The sequence below is a fragment of the Filicampus tigris genome, chromosome 6, assembly GCF_054856515.1.
Source record: "Filicampus tigris isolate MCC_2025a chromosome 6, RoL_Ftig_1.0, whole genome shotgun sequence".
Classification (NCBI taxonomy): Eukaryota; Metazoa; Chordata; class Actinopteri; order Syngnathiformes; family Syngnathidae; genus Filicampus; species Filicampus tigris.
The window spans coordinates 434,469-453,009 of NC_141222.1; the positions used below are offsets into that span (position 1 = coordinate 434,469).

The 18,541-nt window shown below is 40.7% G+C and overlaps 1 pseudogene; it reads left to right on the plus strand.

Moving 5' to 3' along the window:
* The first annotated feature begins 15,499 nt into the window (after window positions 1-15,499).
* On the plus strand, window positions 15,500-17,582 carry LOC147145418 (uncharacterized; annotated as a pseudogene).
* Window positions 17,583-18,541: the final 959 nt, after the last annotated feature.

Here is an 18,541-nt window from a genome sequence, read left to right on the forward strand (position 1 = left end):
ACAGAATGTATTTTCTCACAGGCAGTGGCTGCGTCTGCTCTCGGTGGAATGTAAACACAAACGGTGATCACGTGATAATATGGCCGCAGGCTAACAGCTAGCAACTCGAGATCCCGGCAACAAGCGATTGTCTTCACGGAGATATGTCCTGGATTACACCAGCGGTTGTTCACATCCATGATAAGCCCCCCACCTTTGCGTTAACCGCTTGCCTTAGTGTCTCTGTCGGCTCTCACAGCAGTGAATCCAAGAGGTCCAAATTAGCATCCGGCACGAGGTGGTTCAGCCATGTCTCCGAAAAGATGAAAAAACTGCTCTCCCGGTAGATTCGCTGGTTAATCAGTGCGGACAGTTCGTCAATCTTATCCGGTAGTGAGTTCACATTCCCCATGACGACGGAGGGAATTGATGGCTTGTAGCGCCTCCGATTCTCCGTTAGCTCGGCCTTTAGCTTAGCCGCGGCCTTGCAGCCCCGTGCTCTCCTCCTCAGCTCCCCCGGGATGAGGTGTCGTATCCCTGCTCGTCCCCTTGTTTGCAGAGCGAACAGTTCCTCCCGTGAATAAGTGAGGAAACTGGAAACATTTCCTCTTCGTGCTATTCAAAGTTGTTAATGCAAGACGGAAAAGGTCCATGAGAAGCATTGAAAGGTTACGCCATAATAGAGCCCGAAAACTACATGTTCACTTGGAAATTTGGCTCAATTTCATACGAAAGACAGACGAGGAGAGACTCTCACTCTTCGCGGAAAGACGCACATGCTTCACAGCAAGACGCAAACGCCTGCAATCACAAAGAATTCAATTGGTAAGTCTTACACGTGTATCTACATGTGTATCTATGTATAATATGGACTGCTTCGCTTCACCCTCAAAGAAATTAGAGACTCGTGCAAAATTTCACGCTCCAGTATTGCGATTTCCTGAGCATTCTGGAGCTCACAATTTCTGGTCTCCTGGTAGATGAGGAGCTCCTGCCTTCAGGCCTCCTGAAGAGACTGGAGCTGCTACCTGCGCATGTTCATGTCCTCCATAAACATGGCCTGTCTCCTTTCCTCCATGCGCTCCTGACCTATATGCATATGAATGCACAGTGAATCACAGTAAATAATTTGCAACAACTGCTATATAATATAAAACGCAAACTCAGGTTTTATTGGTCATTTACCGGGACGGGCAAGAACTGCAGGAGACACTGGACGGGACGGAGTACAGCTTCTACTGTCGCATGGGGAGTTCTCGCTGGTGTCCTCATGTGAAACTGTCACAACATCCATCCATCCATTATCTGTACCGCTTCTCCTCACAAGGGTCGCGGGGCGTGCTGGAGCATATCCCAGCTGTCTTTGGGCAGTAGGCGGGGGACACCCTGAACTGGTTGCCAGCCAATCGCAGGGCACACAGAGACAAACATCCGCACTCACAATCACACCTAGGGGCAATTTAGAGTATCCAATCAACTTACCATGCATGTTTTTGGAATGTGGGAGGAAACCGGAGTGCCCGGAGAAAACCCACGCAGGCACGGGGAGAACATGCAAACTCCACACAGGGAGGCCGGAGCCGGGATCGAACCCACGACCTCTGAACTGTGAGGCGGACGTGCTAACCAGTCGACCACCGTGCCGCCCCCTGTCACAACATGTCCATCAAATTAGTAACAGCGAATGATTTAGGTATCCTTCAAGTTGTATGAAATTAAACTGATCGGAACAGGCAAGGAGTACATAAAACATGTACTTCATTTAGCCAGTAGGTGGTGCTCCCACTACGATGAAAAGTTAGTTCGTAGATGTCTTCAGTGGTGCTAATGCTGGTGGATGGAGCACTCTCACTTGAAACTGTGTCACAATTGTCCATCCAATTAGTAACAGTGAATGATTTAGGTATCCTTCAAGTTATATGAAAGAAAACTTACCAGGACAGGCCAGGAGAGCAGGAGATGAAGATTGTTGTACTAAAAACATGCAGACAAAAATTCATTCTGGAATTTTGTGTTCATCATGCAATGCATTTTCATCAATACTTAATCAAAACTTAGTTACACCTTGTTTCCCAATACTGTATATAACCTGTTTATATGACTACGTATGTGATGAGACAAATCAGGTAAACCTTTTTTAACGATGTGGACAGACCCTTACCTGTATACATCATTAAATGCATATACTTAAAAAAGTGCGGTTCTCATTAAAGTAATGCCAGCAGGAAACTTGCCGGTCAAAACAACGAAAATATGCCACATAAAGGACAGTTGGGAAGCGTTAAAACAGGCAACGACCTACCTAAATAAGTATTTACGGGACTGTTTTGTAATTACCTTCGTTTATTGCCGCCGAATCTTCGCACATGGCGTCGAGTATGGCGGTTGCAGAATCTTTTGTTCCACATGCAGTGTATCGCGGATGGTGACCGAGGATGGCGTCCAGTCGCACGTACCATTTGTTGCCCTTTCTGTCGTTCCCACTACGGCCATTGTGGTCCTTGAGCTTTTTCATAATCCTGCTTCAGCTTCTTCAGCTTTTCACAGACTTGTTTTGCAGTGTGGTTAATGTTTAGCTCGGCCAGCTTCATTGTGATAGTGATACACTTTATCATTTCGCGTGGCCAAGTCAAAGTTGTGTTGGACTTGCTCGTCCCCTTAAATATCTAGGAGTGCCATTACCTCATCATCCTTCCAGCGATCCAATTTTTTCACTCTTTCCATTCTTGAAAACTGACCACTAACGCAGAGTTGTGTAATGGCGGCCGGAGATGTGCCCAAAAAAAAAAAAGCCCATCCAAAACAACACACCCCCAAGTTCAACCAACCAATCAGTGCTTGTAAGCACAGCACACCCAGTAAAAAGCTAAGGGTAGGCATACGAATATCCTCCTGGCTAGGTGGGACTCTGATAGTTCCTGGAACATTTTTTGTGTGTGAACACGGGTGTGACGCAAACTACCAGGGTAGATGGTCCCGAATTAGTTCCTGCGATGTGAAAGGGGTTTATGTGACCACAGGGAACATTCCTTGTTTGCCATACTACAATGAAGTGTAATTGCGGATCCGCTACAGTAGGGCTCAGTGGCGCTGTTATTGGCAGAGTGTGCGCAGGGAGTATTAGCTCACAAGTCTAGGTTGGGTTTGGGTATTTTGCACGGAGCTTATGTACATGGGACAGAGCAGTCGTGATGGGCATGACAGTTCTTTTAAGTGAACTGAATCATCAGAATTAGCTCATCAAAAATAACCGTTCAAAAGATTAATTCACAGAAATGTCCCCCCAACACACACAGTCGCACACAAACACGCCACCTCTCCCCCAGCACGGACGGAGTGAGTTAAAAAAATATATATTGTGCTCACCCTGATGTTGCAGTAATTTTAATTTGTGTATTTATTGCAGCACGTTCATTCACTGAATCATACGTGAACAGGAAACGCAGTACGTTCACTCACCTAATCGTTTGCGAACGGGAAATGGTAGCACGTTTACTCACTGACTCGTTTGTGAATGGGAAATGCAGTATGTTCACTCACTGATTCGTTCGTGAACGGGAAGTTACGTCACTGATTCCTTCGTGAACGGCAATAGTATGGCAGTGTGTTCATAAAATCCCCCCTCCATCTGACGCCGGCTGCTAATTGGTTGTTTGCGAAGATTGACGACATGCGCCTGGCTGAGCTCAAATGAACTGAGAAAAGAAGGAATCACTCTGTTCTGTACTTGTTCTTTGCTCGAATAAAGGTATCTTTTCTTAAAAAAAATGAACAAATCACCTGATAAATTGATCCATTCACTCACATTCACTGAAAAGATTTGTTCTCTTTTAACGAATCGTTGCTGCACACAAATAATACTAATAACAATAATAATAAACTATGAAACTATTGAATAAGTCAAATAATAAACAATAAAACACTCTCATGCTACGGCGCCCCTCTGGTGCCAGGGTATGAGGGGTAAAAAAAATATATATTTTTTGCTAATATGTACCCACAGTTTACTAATCTGTACCCACAGTTTTTTAATCTGTACCCAGAGGTTATTAATCAAATACCCAGTTTAGCAAATCGATAAAAAAAACGAAAAAGAACACACAAAAAGGAAAAAAAAAGAAGAAAAGGTAATGTAACTGTCAACGCAGCAAAATACAGGGTGATTCTAGGGTATGGCACACTTAGCTACACTTAGCTACACTTAGCCAAACCCGACAGGATCGGAACAGAAAGCCCAGCGGCAGCCGGCACACCGAGAAACAATTTTTTTTTTTTTTTAGCTCATGCAACAACCTAGCTGCTAATGCTAACTGAAGACATGTAGTGCATGTGTAGTCGTCTCACAATACACAAAAACTAAGGACATTGTAGTGTTTAACGGAAAACAACTCACACAAACTCACAGAGTCCTATTTTGTTACACTGCGAACTATAGTTTAAACTGAAATGTAGTAGACACCGTGACACGAGTGAGGTTTATCATGTATTAGAATAATTGCACATAAATTATCCCATAATTTATGTGCAATTAAATGTGTCCTTATAAGTATTGAAAGGTTTTAATTCAACATTATAAACTTGTTTTAATCATATAAGTCGAAGTTGCTTGTGAAGAAGTGGAATGTGAGAGGACACAGCTGCAAAATAGGAACAATGCTCTTATTGAAGAGCATTCCCTGGTAAGACACTTGAGTCCTTGGGACGGAATATAACAATAACAATGAAGTTTCACACACCGGGCCGCAGGCCACTTTGGACCGAGCCGCAGCGGGCAGCGCAATTGAAAGAAAGAAAAAAAAAAAAGTACAGTACTTCTGGTTTATTTATTATCCGAGGCTTAAAAACATTCTATTCTGAAAAGTTACTGGATTCTCTCCATAACATCCATCTATGACTGACTCTTAATGCATGTCAAGTTGTCTCCGTTGCGTAACGGTAATATTAAATGCACAAGCTAGCAAATGAGTAAAATAAACAGACGTATTTGGAGAGTTTCTCCTATTGAAATTTAAACGAAACACACTACAATGTTCAGAAGCAGAAATAGAAACACAATAAAGAAATCATCTACTAAAGACAGTCTAAATAAATGAAGAAAACTAATATCAAAGGTTAGAAAACGAATATCACAGGCTTCTGAGGAAAGGGGCATTGGGACCGGACGATATGAGTGTGTGTGGTGTGCGTGGGTGTGTGTGTGGGTGTGCGAGCGTGCGCGTGGAATGAGCAGTGAGTTAGCGTACCAGGCTAAAATCAGTTGACTTAATTATGCACTAATCGTATGGCTTGTAGGAGATTGCAAGCTACACTTACGGGTGTTGCTTGTCACTCAACAGTAAGGGGAGGAAGCGTTGCCGCAGAGAGTGATGTCACAGGGGAGCAAGAAGAAGAAGAATAGTAAGGTCGCAAAAATGGAAAAAGTTCAACCAAGGAAAATTGATCGCAATGACCACGGGGTTCTGCGGCTCAGCACGCGGCATGGTTCGGACCAGGTGGGGCTACCCGTTTCAGACACTGGCCGTGCGGGCGCATCGGCTTTTTGACGGACGCATGCTGTGATTCCCGTTTTGAGGGAAGGGGCGAACCTTTTAGGGAATGTGGCCGCACTGTGCTGGCTCGGTGGAGGCTAGAACCCTCGGATCGGACTAAACAAAATCTCCCACGTGTGCCGTGATTGGTCGACAGCCGACTCACAAAGTTTAAAAAAAAAGGAAGCAAATGTTCTGACCCGGGACGGATCAGAGGGTGGCGGGTGACAGAGAAGAGTTAGTAAAGCCACTCTAAAAAAAAAAAAAAATTGTAGAAGGTTCACGAGAGGTTCTGAAGAGAGTGAGTTTGGAAGCGTTTTGTCAGAGTCTAGAGAATAGTTTCCAAAAAGAGAGTGATTCTTTTCAGGAGAGTGAGTGTTGTCTCTCAGGAGAGAGCGTGAGCCTTCTTTTTTTCCGGGAGGATTATTCCAATTGACTTCAAACTTTGGATATATCATCTTAAGACCTGGGGTAACAACTGAGAACATTTTTTTGACTTTTCGATAAACTATATTACAGGGGCGGGGCATCAAACTTGGCGTAATTTTTTTCCTTCGCCATACAGGAGAAAAAGCTTAATAACTCCCCTGCACATGCTCCAAAAAATCCCATACTTCAACTGCACATAAAGAGGCGCGACCTGAAGACATCTATATGATAATATTCCAATATACATATAGCGCCACCTATTGGCGACAAAACTTGTCATTCTTTACATTTGTATTTACTGCAGGGATCCCGTTGAACAAATACGACTGAAAATTTGTCAGAAAAGCCTCAAGACATTGATCTTGCTCTCCGCCGAATATTGTGACTTTTCGACAAAGGGCGTAGCTTTGACGGTGCCGCAAAGTCTGATTAGACAATGTGACAATAAATACAGTTTTAACTTGACTCAGAGCATCCAATCTTCTCAAAATGTTTCACATTTGATGATAGCCAAGGGCTGAAGACATCTACAAACTTATTTTTCATCGTAGTGGTACGCCACCTAGTGACTGAAGGAAATGACCTTTTTTTTTTCTTTGATGTTTTTATCCTAGCGGGTTAATCAGGTGCGTCTCATCTTTCCTCGGAAGAGTGTTTCGACCTTTCTAATATTAACATACGGAATTTGTGATTTTTCGTGAAAAGTTGTTGCCATGGCAACACACAGTTCACCAAAAAAAACAACGCTCATTTTGAGGGTCTGAACATGCACAAAATGTCACGAAACTTTGCACATACACCAGTCCTGGGGAAATCATCAATATCTTTTTATTTTTTTATGCAATTTGTAAAAAAAATGGATCGCTAGCACCCCCTAGAATTTTTTTTACAATTCAGGCGAGGTTGTACGTTTCTTCGAGATCGACAAAAAAATGGTGGTATATGTAATAGTTCAAGTCCTACAAAAAAAGTCTCCTGGAGCCATATGCTAAACCAAACAGGAAGTCGGCCATTTTGAATTAAGTTTAAAGTATTCTTTTGCTCTGATTACAATAGCTGCTGGAACCTGACTCACATGATAATTTCTTCTAAAAACCTACTGACATTTGATAAAATCAAAGCCTGAAGACATCTCCGAACGTATTTTTCATCCTAGTGGTCGCACCACCCACTGGCTAAAGGAAGTACATGTTTTATGCTTTGATCGTTTTCTCCTCGCAGGTTAACCAGGTCCAGCTCAGAATTGCTCGGAAGACTCTGTAGACCTTCCTGATGTTAAAATACGATATTTGTGATTTTTTGTAAAAAGCTGTCGCCATGGCAACGGGCAGTTCGCAAATAAAACTAAACTGATTTTGATGGTCTAAAAATGCATGAAATCTCACGAAACTTTGCACACACATCAGGCCTGGTAAAATCATCTTTTTTTTTTTTTTGTTTTACGTCGCAAATCTGCCTCGATTGTACATTTCACCTATATCTACGAAACTTTGGTGGTTATATATCAGGCCAAGACCTACAAAAAAGTCTCTTGGAGCCATGTGCTAAACCTAACAGGAAGTCCGCCATTTTTAATTTAGTTTACAATTTGGCATCACATTAAATTTAAAAGCAGCTGTAATGTGATCCACATGATAATATCTTGTCAAAATTTCACACATTTGATGAGAGTCTACACCTGAAGACATCCACGAACTAACTTTTTATCGTAGTGGAAGCGCCACCTACTGGCTAAATGAAGTACATGTTTTATTATTTCCTTTTTTTTCGTGGCAGGTTAGCCAGATCTCACTCATATTTGCTCGGAAGAGTGTTTAGGCCTTCATGAACACACGAAGTTTGAGATTTTTCACCAAAAAATGTTGCCATGGTAACGCCCAGTTTGCCAATAACACAATGCTAATTTTGAGAATGTAAACATGCACGAAAACTCATGAAACTTTGCACACATAGAAGGCTTGGTAAATTAATCAATAATTCATTATTCAAATGTGCAATCTTTAAAAGATGGCTCGCTACCGCCCCCTAAAATATTCATAAATAGTGGCCCCGGTTGCACGTTTCACCTACATCTACGAAAATTTGATAGTATATAAAACAGAAAGAGAACTACAAAATAGCCTTTTGGTGCCATATGCTAAACCTTAGAGTAAGTCCGCCATTTTGAATTTACTTTAAATTTTGGACTCACCTTGACTACATAAGCTGCTGTAACTTGATCCACATGATAATTTCGATTATTCAATTCCAATGTGCGAGCATCCCAACGTGCCGGTACCCCAACGTTGTCAGGGCTGCGAGGGCCCTTTATAGCTGCTTGCAGCTCTAGTTAGGGCCTGAGCAGCGACTGCTGCGAGGTCTCTATTGTTTTTGTATAAATTATTGTTATTCTTATTCTTATTATTATTATTAGGGCCCGAGCAGCGAAAGCTGCAAGGACCCTATTGTTTTCGTAGAAATTCCTATTAGGGCCCGAGGAGCTAAAGCTGCAAGGACCCTATTGTTTTCGTAGAAATTCGTCTTATTATTATTACTATTGTTCTCAATTAAGATTCGCATTTTTGAGGGACTAAAGGTTAACGAAAACTCACCAAACTTTGATATTTTGAAGCTGGCATACTCGAGTACTCAAAAACAGGGTCCCCAAGAGCCCCTCGGTTTTTTTTTCCTTAAAGGAAAGTCCCGGTAAGTTTGACCTACGGCTACGAAACCTGGGAGCCACGTGGCGCAACCTCAGACCTACAAAAATTCTTTGGTCCCCATGCCCGAACATGTACAGGGATCTGCAGAGACCCCAAGAACCCCTCGATTTTGTTATCAAAGGAAAGTCCTGGTAAATTTGACCTACGGCTATGAAAACTGGGAGGCATGTGTAGCACCCCCAGACGTACAAAAAGTCTTTGATACCCATGCCCGAACATGTACAGGAAGTGAGTTATGAGGATTCTCAAGTAGAACGTTAGCCCATTTGTGAACATTTACAGGGTTCATACATTTGCCCCCAAGTCTGAGATGGTTCACCCGATTGACTTCAAATTTGGGTTGTACCATCTCATCACGTGGGACAACAATAGGGAACAATCTTTTACGTTTTCGAAACACTATATGACGGGGGCTGAGCATCAAACTTTGCGTTTCATAATTCCTGCTCAACGAAGTATTCTGTGTCGTACGTTTCACCTTCATTTATGACAATTTGCCGATATATGTTACAGCCTAAGATCTACAAAATTATCTTTGAAAGCCATGGGCTAAACCTTACAGGAAGTCAACCATTTAGAATTTCCTTTGGAATTGTCGCAATTTTGACTTGACTTTTGAAACACTATATAACCAGGGCTGAGCATCAAATTTTGCGTTTCATAATTCCTGCTTAACGAAGGATTCTGGGTTGTACGTTTCACCTACATCTATGAACATTTGCTCATATATGTAATAGCCTAAGACTTACAAAAATGTATTTTATAACCATGTGGTAAACCTTACAGCTAAGTCAACCATTTTGAATTTACTTTGGAATTGTCACAACCTTTTGTGACTTTCATAATGGTCATATATGAACAAACTCCTCCTAGAGCATTAATCCAATCGTCTTCAAATTTTACATGCTTTATCGATAGATGTTTAAGATGAAAAGGGCATGTGTTGCAGACCTGTCGCCAATAGCACAATGCGTTGGTCATGTGAATCAATGCGGCAGTTGTTGCTCGCGCCGACGCAGGAGTACATAAAAGCCTAAAAAGATGCCTTTCAGAGGCTGAGATGAAATTTGGCTTTCTCTCGACCACGTGACATGCATGAGGGCCGATTAGTGAGCTGGACTAAAATCCACTTCCAGCCTTGCTTAGTCGAGCCCTTTTTTAAAATTTGTCAGCATTATTTCTAACTTTGTAGATTATTTGGACAGTTTTGAATTCAGTTTATTCGTCTGCTCATTACAATGGTGATGTTTAATAATAGGAAAGGACTATTTGTTAATCTTCATTATTACCATAAATAATAATCTTATTTTAAATATGTCCATGGGACTAGGCATTTTTGTATTTTTTGGTTCCTTGCATTAGGGCCTTGGTCGTCAGGAGTACCAATCGTGCGGTGGGCAGTCATGGGGAAGGGCACCTGCCCTACCAGGCTGCCCAGTTCCCACTGCGGCACCTCTTCATGCCTGTCCCGGAGGTTCCAAAGCCGGAAGACTTTAAGGAGGAGAACGACATTGAGATTGTCTATTTTAAGGTTCACGATGACTGATTAACATATTATTAGTTGGTTTTGCTTGCTTATGTGCTCCACGGGCCTTCATTGCTCCCATCCAGTACACCAATATATAACATGCACCCATTCCATTATATATTAGATTAGATTAGATGTTTCCCACGATGTACTGCACCGCACTAGTGATCTCTGAAGTTAATGGCAATTATCCTGAAACATTGCCTTGTAGGGGATCACACACACATATAGATTAAATTACACAAACGGGGTGGGACAAACTGACCTTTAGGCCAGTTCAAAACAGGAATGAACATTTTTTCAGAAAAAGCTCAAGTTTTAGCTGGGTGACCCATAAGGTCGCTCAGATGGGGTTGTTAGACTTGGCCTCCTTGGCGTATATGTTCAGATAGGTGACTTGAGCCAGGCCGTTATCATGCTGTGACCTTTCTCTTGCTTGGCTTCCCTTTTCTATGACATTCGGCACACTTATTAGTTGATTTCAGTTGAGGCCATAGGGTGTGACCCATAGACACATGGGCTATCTCCACAGCTGCGTCTCGTTCTTTCAGGCACACTACAAGGGTCTAAAATTTGTGGCGACCACACTTTTGTGGGGTTGAAAGAGATTAATTTAAATTATTTTTTTTACAAATTATTAAATTCCAAATTATGTTGGGCTCAGTTTTTGAGGCCAAAAGAGGGTGTGAAGGATATAAATCTATATAAATGGCTAATAGATAGCCAACAGGTTAACCAAAAATATGGCAATTACACATTTACGGACATCGCATAATCAGTTAAAAGTGCGAGTCAGTGTGCCCTGATCTGACCAAGCTGGAGAGGAAAAATGCAGAAGCAAGAACACAGGAATAAAAACTGTTTGTCAAAAACATAAACTTGCTTTGCGGAAAACCAAATATAAATGACGATGACACTAAATTGTTGCAGTCACTGACGGTGTAGTGGGACACACGCCTGAGTTGTGTGCGGGCAGCGTGGGATCGTTTCCCGCTCAGTAACGGTGGCTGTGTATGTGTGTGTGTGTGCCCTGCGACTGGCTGGCGACCAGTTCAGGGTGTAGCCTGCCTTTCGCCCATAGTCAGCTGGGATAGGCTCGAGCACCTCCCCGCGACCCTGTACAGGATAAGCGATTTGGAAGATGACATGACTAAATTGTTGCATTCTTTTCAAAATCATCCATCTATCCATCCATTATCGATACCACTTATCCTCACAAGGGTCGCGGGGTGTGCTGGAGCCTATCCCAGCTGTCTTTGGGCAGTAGGCGGGGGACACCCTGAATTGGTTGCCAGCCAATCGCAGGGCACACAGAGATAACATGTTTTTGGAAATGTATCGAACAAGGAGAGAATAATTCTTCCTATTTCTCAGTCTTGAAAAAAGAAGGCAATCATGGAAAAAGATAACTAAACTAAGCAAAAATTATACAGTCATACATGATCTAACTCAAATGCAGAAACAAATACCGGTACAGTTATTTCATAGAAATCTCTACAAATAAACATTTGAGAAAGATAAATGTGATGCCTTTATGGACATGATAAGAAATAATGTAACTAAATCGGCAAATGAGACAAAATGACAAAATATCACTTGAAAAGGACCTAACAATAACAGATCTTGAAATTGCCTTGAAAGTAGATGAAATCCAATAATTCACCATAGATGGATTTACAATTGAGTTCTAAACATTTTTTTTGGCAGGACCTAAAACAATTATTATTCAATGCTTACGTAGACTGTATAAACAACGGTGAACTATCTCCCACAATGAAAACTGTCTTAATAACTTTATTACTCAATCCAAATAAGGATATCTTACAGTTGACTAATTGGAGACCAATAACTCCTCTTTGCAATGACTACAAATTGTTGGCCCTGGTATATGCAAACAGGATTAAAAATACTTTACATAAACTGATAGACGAATTTCAGTCGGCCTTCAACAAAGGCAGGCACATACATATTAATGTTCGACTAATCTTAGACTTGTTAGACTATCATTCTGTCCCTGACTCAAAAAGCCTAATTTCATTTATAGATTTTTTTAAAGCATTCAACTCTATTGAGCACAATTTTCTGAAGGAATCCTTAAAAGTCTTTGGTTTTGGAGAACATTTTTGCAAGATAATAGGTATTTTTTACAAGGAAATTTACAGTTATGTTACACTGCATCCCGGTATCACCCAAAAGATTAATGTGTTTTGTGGTATTAGATAAGGATGTAAAATTGGATGTCCAATTTTGTAGAAATTATTCATTACCAGAGATGCCAAAACAAGATAATCTAGAAACATTAAGGAAAAAATTTAGTAAATTACTAAAAGTTTAATCACTGGTTGATGAGGGATAATTATATAAGTATATATAAGTATAATATATAACTATATTAGGCAATAATTTATTATCAAAATCAGAGGGTATCTCAAAAGTAGTATAGCCAAGTTATTCACTTTATATTACTCTACAAAATATCAAAAAGACAAATACGATAATATATCAATTAGGTTTAGGATTAGGTCACAATTTCCAAATGTCATGATATGATAATATAACGATATGAACCTCACGATACGATAATTATCACGATATTGTGGGGATGTTTGCGGTATATAAAAAGCTCACAATACTGTATAAAAGCTCACAATATTGTTAAAGAAGAAGCTCATATTAAAAAAAAAAATCACAATATTCTGTTTTTGTACATAATAACAGCATTCACAAAGAATTAGGATTGGCCAGTCATGAGCTCCTATTGGCGATTGCTGTGGGTCTTAACCCATTAAGGCCTAAAGCGCCTTTCTCAACAGCTCCCCAAAACCTAAGGTCGCCTTCGGAATTACCCCTGAAAACCTGAAGTTCTCCCAGAAATTCAACACTTGCAAAATTATTAATATCTCAGCCCCTGTAGCAGACTTTCAAAAGAATTAAAGAGCTTAGACACGTGGCTTTCACACAGGCATAATTTATTATTTACTGTTTCAATCGAAGATATAAAAATAACGTGTCAGTGCAAGAGAAGCACTATTTTAATTAAAAAAAAAGTGAGTGGTAATTACCATCCTCTATTCTGTTACAAAGAGGTCAATATCGTAATTGTCTACAAACCATATCATATCACATTCGACTGGTTCCACTGGTCATGCACGTCGTCTATATATCACTGTCGTTACTTTAATCAGAGCTCCCGGCGATCGACGGCATCCGCCATTAGCCTAAATACGTCTCTAAAAAATTCCACGACATCCTCTGCCATTTTTGCAACACCGCCACGTGTATATTCTGATGCATTAAGTTGGCTAAGAGATGAAGAATTGGATTAAAAAATGACAGTGACGTATCAGCACTCCTGGTTTGAAAGGTAGAAAGATGCAACAGCGGCGTTTCTAGTGGTAGAAACGCAGTTATGCGCTCCCGGGCTTAATGGGTTAAACATAGGTGGCATCATATTAAACTGCACTAATAAACTAACCACCAGAGGGTGCTGGAACTGCACAAATGGAAAACAACTTGGACTTTTGAATATATTTACTGCTATTAATATCATGACATGACGACAACGATATAAATTTAATATCGCAATATCACCATATTACCGACATTGTGACATCCCTAATATCAATTTTTCAATTCATTTGGTGCAACAAACCCCGCAATATTACTCATAAACAAATAGAATAATGGAAGTTTAAAAACAAGACTATGAGTCTATGATTGGAGTTTTTATAATTAAACCCATTAAGGCCTAAAGCGCGTTGCTCAACAGCTCCCCAAAACCTAAGGTCGTCTTTGGATTTACCCTTGAAAACTTGAAGTTTTCCCAGAAATTCAACACCTACAAAATAATTAATATCTCAGCCCCTGTAGCAGACAGAAACATAATTCCAAAAGAATTTGAGAGCTTAAACATGTGGCTTTCACACATGCTCGAGTTTATTCATATTTTCTGTTTCAATCGAAGAGGTAAAAATGTCAGTGCAAGAGAAGCGCCACGTTTAATTTAAATAAACAAGTGGTAATTACCATCCTCTTTTCTGTTACAAAGACGTCAATATTGTCATTATCTACTAACATATATCTTAACCATGTATCACGTTCGACTGGTTCTACTGGTCAAAGTCCACAATCGCGTTGTCTATATCACTGCCGTTATTCATTTCAGAGATCCTGCAATCGACAGTGTCCGCCATTACTGCTCGAAAGAATTCCAGATATCCTCCAACGACTCACAATACCGTCACGTCTATTCTGATGCATTTCATTGGTTAAGAGACCGAGAATTATATAATAAATAGAAAATTATGTATAAGCTCTCCCAGCTTTAAGGGTAGAAAGATGCAACAGCGCTCCCGGCTCTAGTGGTAGAAACACGGTTATCCTTAATGGGTTAATGGATAAAAGCCTTTCAGATCACAGCTCAGCTTCAGAAAAAAGGTCAGCCGTGATTGGTCGTTACCTGAGCCCTGAGCAGTTGTGATTTCATTTTCAGTCGACAGAAGTGACAAAATGGCCATCCCCAGAGATGGCTAAAAATTAGTGGATTAACTCTTATTCCACAAACGCAATATTTATCAGAATGCCTTGTTTCAACTAATGGGCTTGAATAGAACATATTCTTGAAAAATTTATATTTGGGTTGACTTCCCCTTTAATGTGTGTTGTAGCAAATACTTGTATTAAATATTATTTTAATAAAGGGACAGCGATACGAGTTAATGCCTGCACTAACTCGATTGCCACTAACGGGCACCACGCCCGTTTTGGATTGATTCTTTGTACAAAAATGGACGAAAAAGTCCTCGTAATTCAGCCTTAATATAGGAAGGAGCCATCCTAACTGGGAAGGCGCCATCACTCTTTCTAGAAATATAGATTACAGTTTGAGCCTTCCATGACAGTTCAATTGGAACAGGTCGGGTTGAAGGCGATTAGAATGGGTATAGAGTCTGTAAGGCTAAAGTTAACTAGCGCTATGCTAGACTCTGACAACACACATTCTTTATTTAGATTAGAGCTGTACACACCACATACTGCTGCATCACATAGCTATATAGGTTCTACTGAGGTGGTGCCATATGATGATAATAGTACTCGAGAGCCGATAAATGACTACCACATTCCTACAGTCATATCCTCCCGCCGCACTTATAGTTGTTTGAGGTACAATACAGGACCCAGGCATCGCAATCTTATTTATATTCTGACTAGGAATCCTGTTATGGGCAAGAATTCGGATAAACCTATTTTATTGAAACTCAGTCTGTTTAGTATTAGATCACTCTTCGAAAGCCCTGCTAGTTAATGATCTCATAAGAGACCATTATCTTAACATGATTGGGCTTCGCGAGACCTGGTTAAAACCTGATCATTTTATACTGCTAAATGAGGCCTCGACTCCAAACTTCATTAGTTCACATGTTGCACGCCCTCATAAGAAAGGCCGGGGTGTTATTTATGAATCTAATCTCAAACTTAGCCCGCGTTCCAGCTTTAAAACATTAGGATTTCTCATTATACGATCTACAGCCTCATTGACGTTTTTTCTTGCAATTATTTAACGTCCCCCTCGGCTCGTACGCTGGATTTTTAGATGAGTTCTTTGAATTTCTGGCTGATTTGGTAACTCATGCAGATAATATTGTGATTATGGGTGACTTTAACATTCATATGAATCTCCCATCAGTTTCAGACAATAATTGATAGTTTTGTTTTCACACAGATAATTGACGAAGTGACGCATAAAAATCGTAATACTTTAGATCTGGTATTAACCCGAGGTTTAGCATTCTCAAATGTAATGGTATTACCATATACTACTGTTAGTTCTGACCATTACTTTATCAAATTTGAAGTCAGGGCTCATTACCATCGTCCTGACCACAATCAAAGCTATAGCAGCCAAAGTATTAGTTCTTCAACCATCGCTGTGCTTTCTGAGCTACTTCCTCTGGCAACTGCTTCCTTTCCGAGCTATATTGGTTCAATCGACAATCTCACAAATGATTTTAATGCTGCTTTGTTAAATGTGTTTGACTCCGTAGCACCATTAAGACCTAAAACTCGTCCTAAGCGGCCTACTCCGTGGTTTACTGAGGAAACCCGTGTAGTGTATTTTCTTTGATGAGCAGGTATGTCGATGCATCCTCTCCGGAGAGGACGCAAAACCAAACTGGGTTGATGATGAAAAGACTTCTCCAACAATCAGTTGATTGGAAATACAATTTTTATTAAGGCCAATACAGCTGATATCAAAGAAGTTGTCCCTTAAATTGCCGCGTGTGCACGTGTATGTCGCTTCTTGCGTTTTCATTCTTATTGGGAGCAGGATGAAGATTCAGACTTGGCTATTACATATGCATTGGTTACATCCAAATGGCTAAATCCTTTTTCTGTTTTCCCGCCGAAATGTCCCCAAGAAAAAAAATTCGATCTTGACAAGTTGGCGCCGTTAAGTCTACACCAAATTATACCCCCCTAAGATTTATTACCTTGGGAATGGTCAGTTTACACCAGGCAAGTCCCAGGAATGTTTGTCCAGATGTCCACTTCCTGAGGGCATCTTGCCCTCCCCTGAAGAGCCAGTGACCTGCTGACCACTTGGTCCACATGAGCGGCCACTTCTCACTTAAGATAGGCGTGAATGAAGTCTAACTGCACTAGTCTATATTAAAATACACGTCACCCGCTCACTTAAACAATCGTGTAGGAAGCTAGAGCGTAAATGACGTGCGACTAAACGTGAGGTCTTCCATCAGGCATGACATGAGAGTTTACTAATATACAAAGCAGCACTTGCTTTTGCCAAAACTAATTATTTCTCCAGATTTATTGTTCGAAATAAAAACAATCCTAAATATTTATTTGATACTGTGGCGAAATAAACACAATCCTAAATATTTATTTGATACTGTGGCAATGTTCCTCCCATTCAGCTCATGACTTCATGCAATTCTTTACGCAGATGATTGAGCGCATTCGGGATGAGATTAAGTACACCGTTCCTAAAACTCTATCTTTTTTTAGAATAATATATCTTGAAAGCCTGGCGCAGCAAAACAGACAACATGTGTGCTCGACCCGGTTCCTGGTAAACTCATCAAAGAATTGTTTACAACCCTAGGACCCTCCGTCTTAAATATCATTAATTTATCACTCACCTCGGCCACTGTACCAGCAGCTTTTAAGACCACTGTTATTCGAACTCTGCTTAAGCAGCCAAACATCGATCTACATGCTTCCTCTTGGTGATATTATATGTAAATATAACATTAATTTTCACTGTTATGCTGATGATACCCAATTATATATGCCGCTCGAGATACCAACCCCGATTAATTGCTGTAATTTAGAGGTGTGCCTTGCTGAGATTAAACAATGGATGTCTCTCAATTTTTTGCTTTGTAACTCAGATAAAACCATGATGTTGATTATTGGCCTTGCTCGTCATCGGCACCTGTTTAAGAACACCACTCTGAGGCTCGATACTCATCCAAAGTAATTCAACAAAACATCTTGGTGTTATATTCGACTCAAATCTGTCTTTTCAAATGCATTAGAAATTAGAATATTACTAGAACTGCATTTTTCCATTTCCGTATTATTGCTAAAATGCGTCCAATTCTATCGAATAGTGATGCAGAAATTTTAATCCATGCGTTTGTTACGTCTCGCCTCTATTGTAACATTTTGCTCTCTGGTCTTCCCATGTCTAGTATTAAAAGTCTGCAGCTAGTCCAAAATGCTGCAGCCAGACTCCTGACAAGGACGAGAAAGTTCGATAATATTACTTCGATACTAGCCAATTTGCATTGGCTCCCAGTCCACTTGAGATGCGATTTCAAGGTTTTGCTACTTACCTATAAAATATTGCACCGTTTAGCACCTTCCTATCTCCTCGACTTAGTGATACCATATGCTCCGATCCAAAACCTTCTGTCACAAAATGCTGGCCTTTTAGTGATCGCGAGAGCCAAAAAGAAGTCCGCAGGTTCTACATTGTTTTCTATTCAGGCACCAGTGCTTTGGAATGCCCTACCCGCGGATATTAGAGGCGCTACCTCAGTAGAAATGTTTAAAACACGACTAAAGACTTATTTGTACACTTCTGCGTTTAGTTTGTTTGTTTTGGCCTCTTTACTGCCGCTTCTATTCTTTTATCTGCCCTCTTTTCCCAGGCTTGGGAATTAGGTGATTATGACCGAATTGGAGGTTGCTGTTTTGATCCCACTGCAACTGACCACTACAAGATCGGAGAATGACCACATCCTCGGTGGTGCTGCTATGGAGATTTCTACATGGACCATTGGGCCCCTGCTCACTTTACCGATGTCATCTTCCTGCAGCACTTCATTTGATTAATTTTCACATTATTT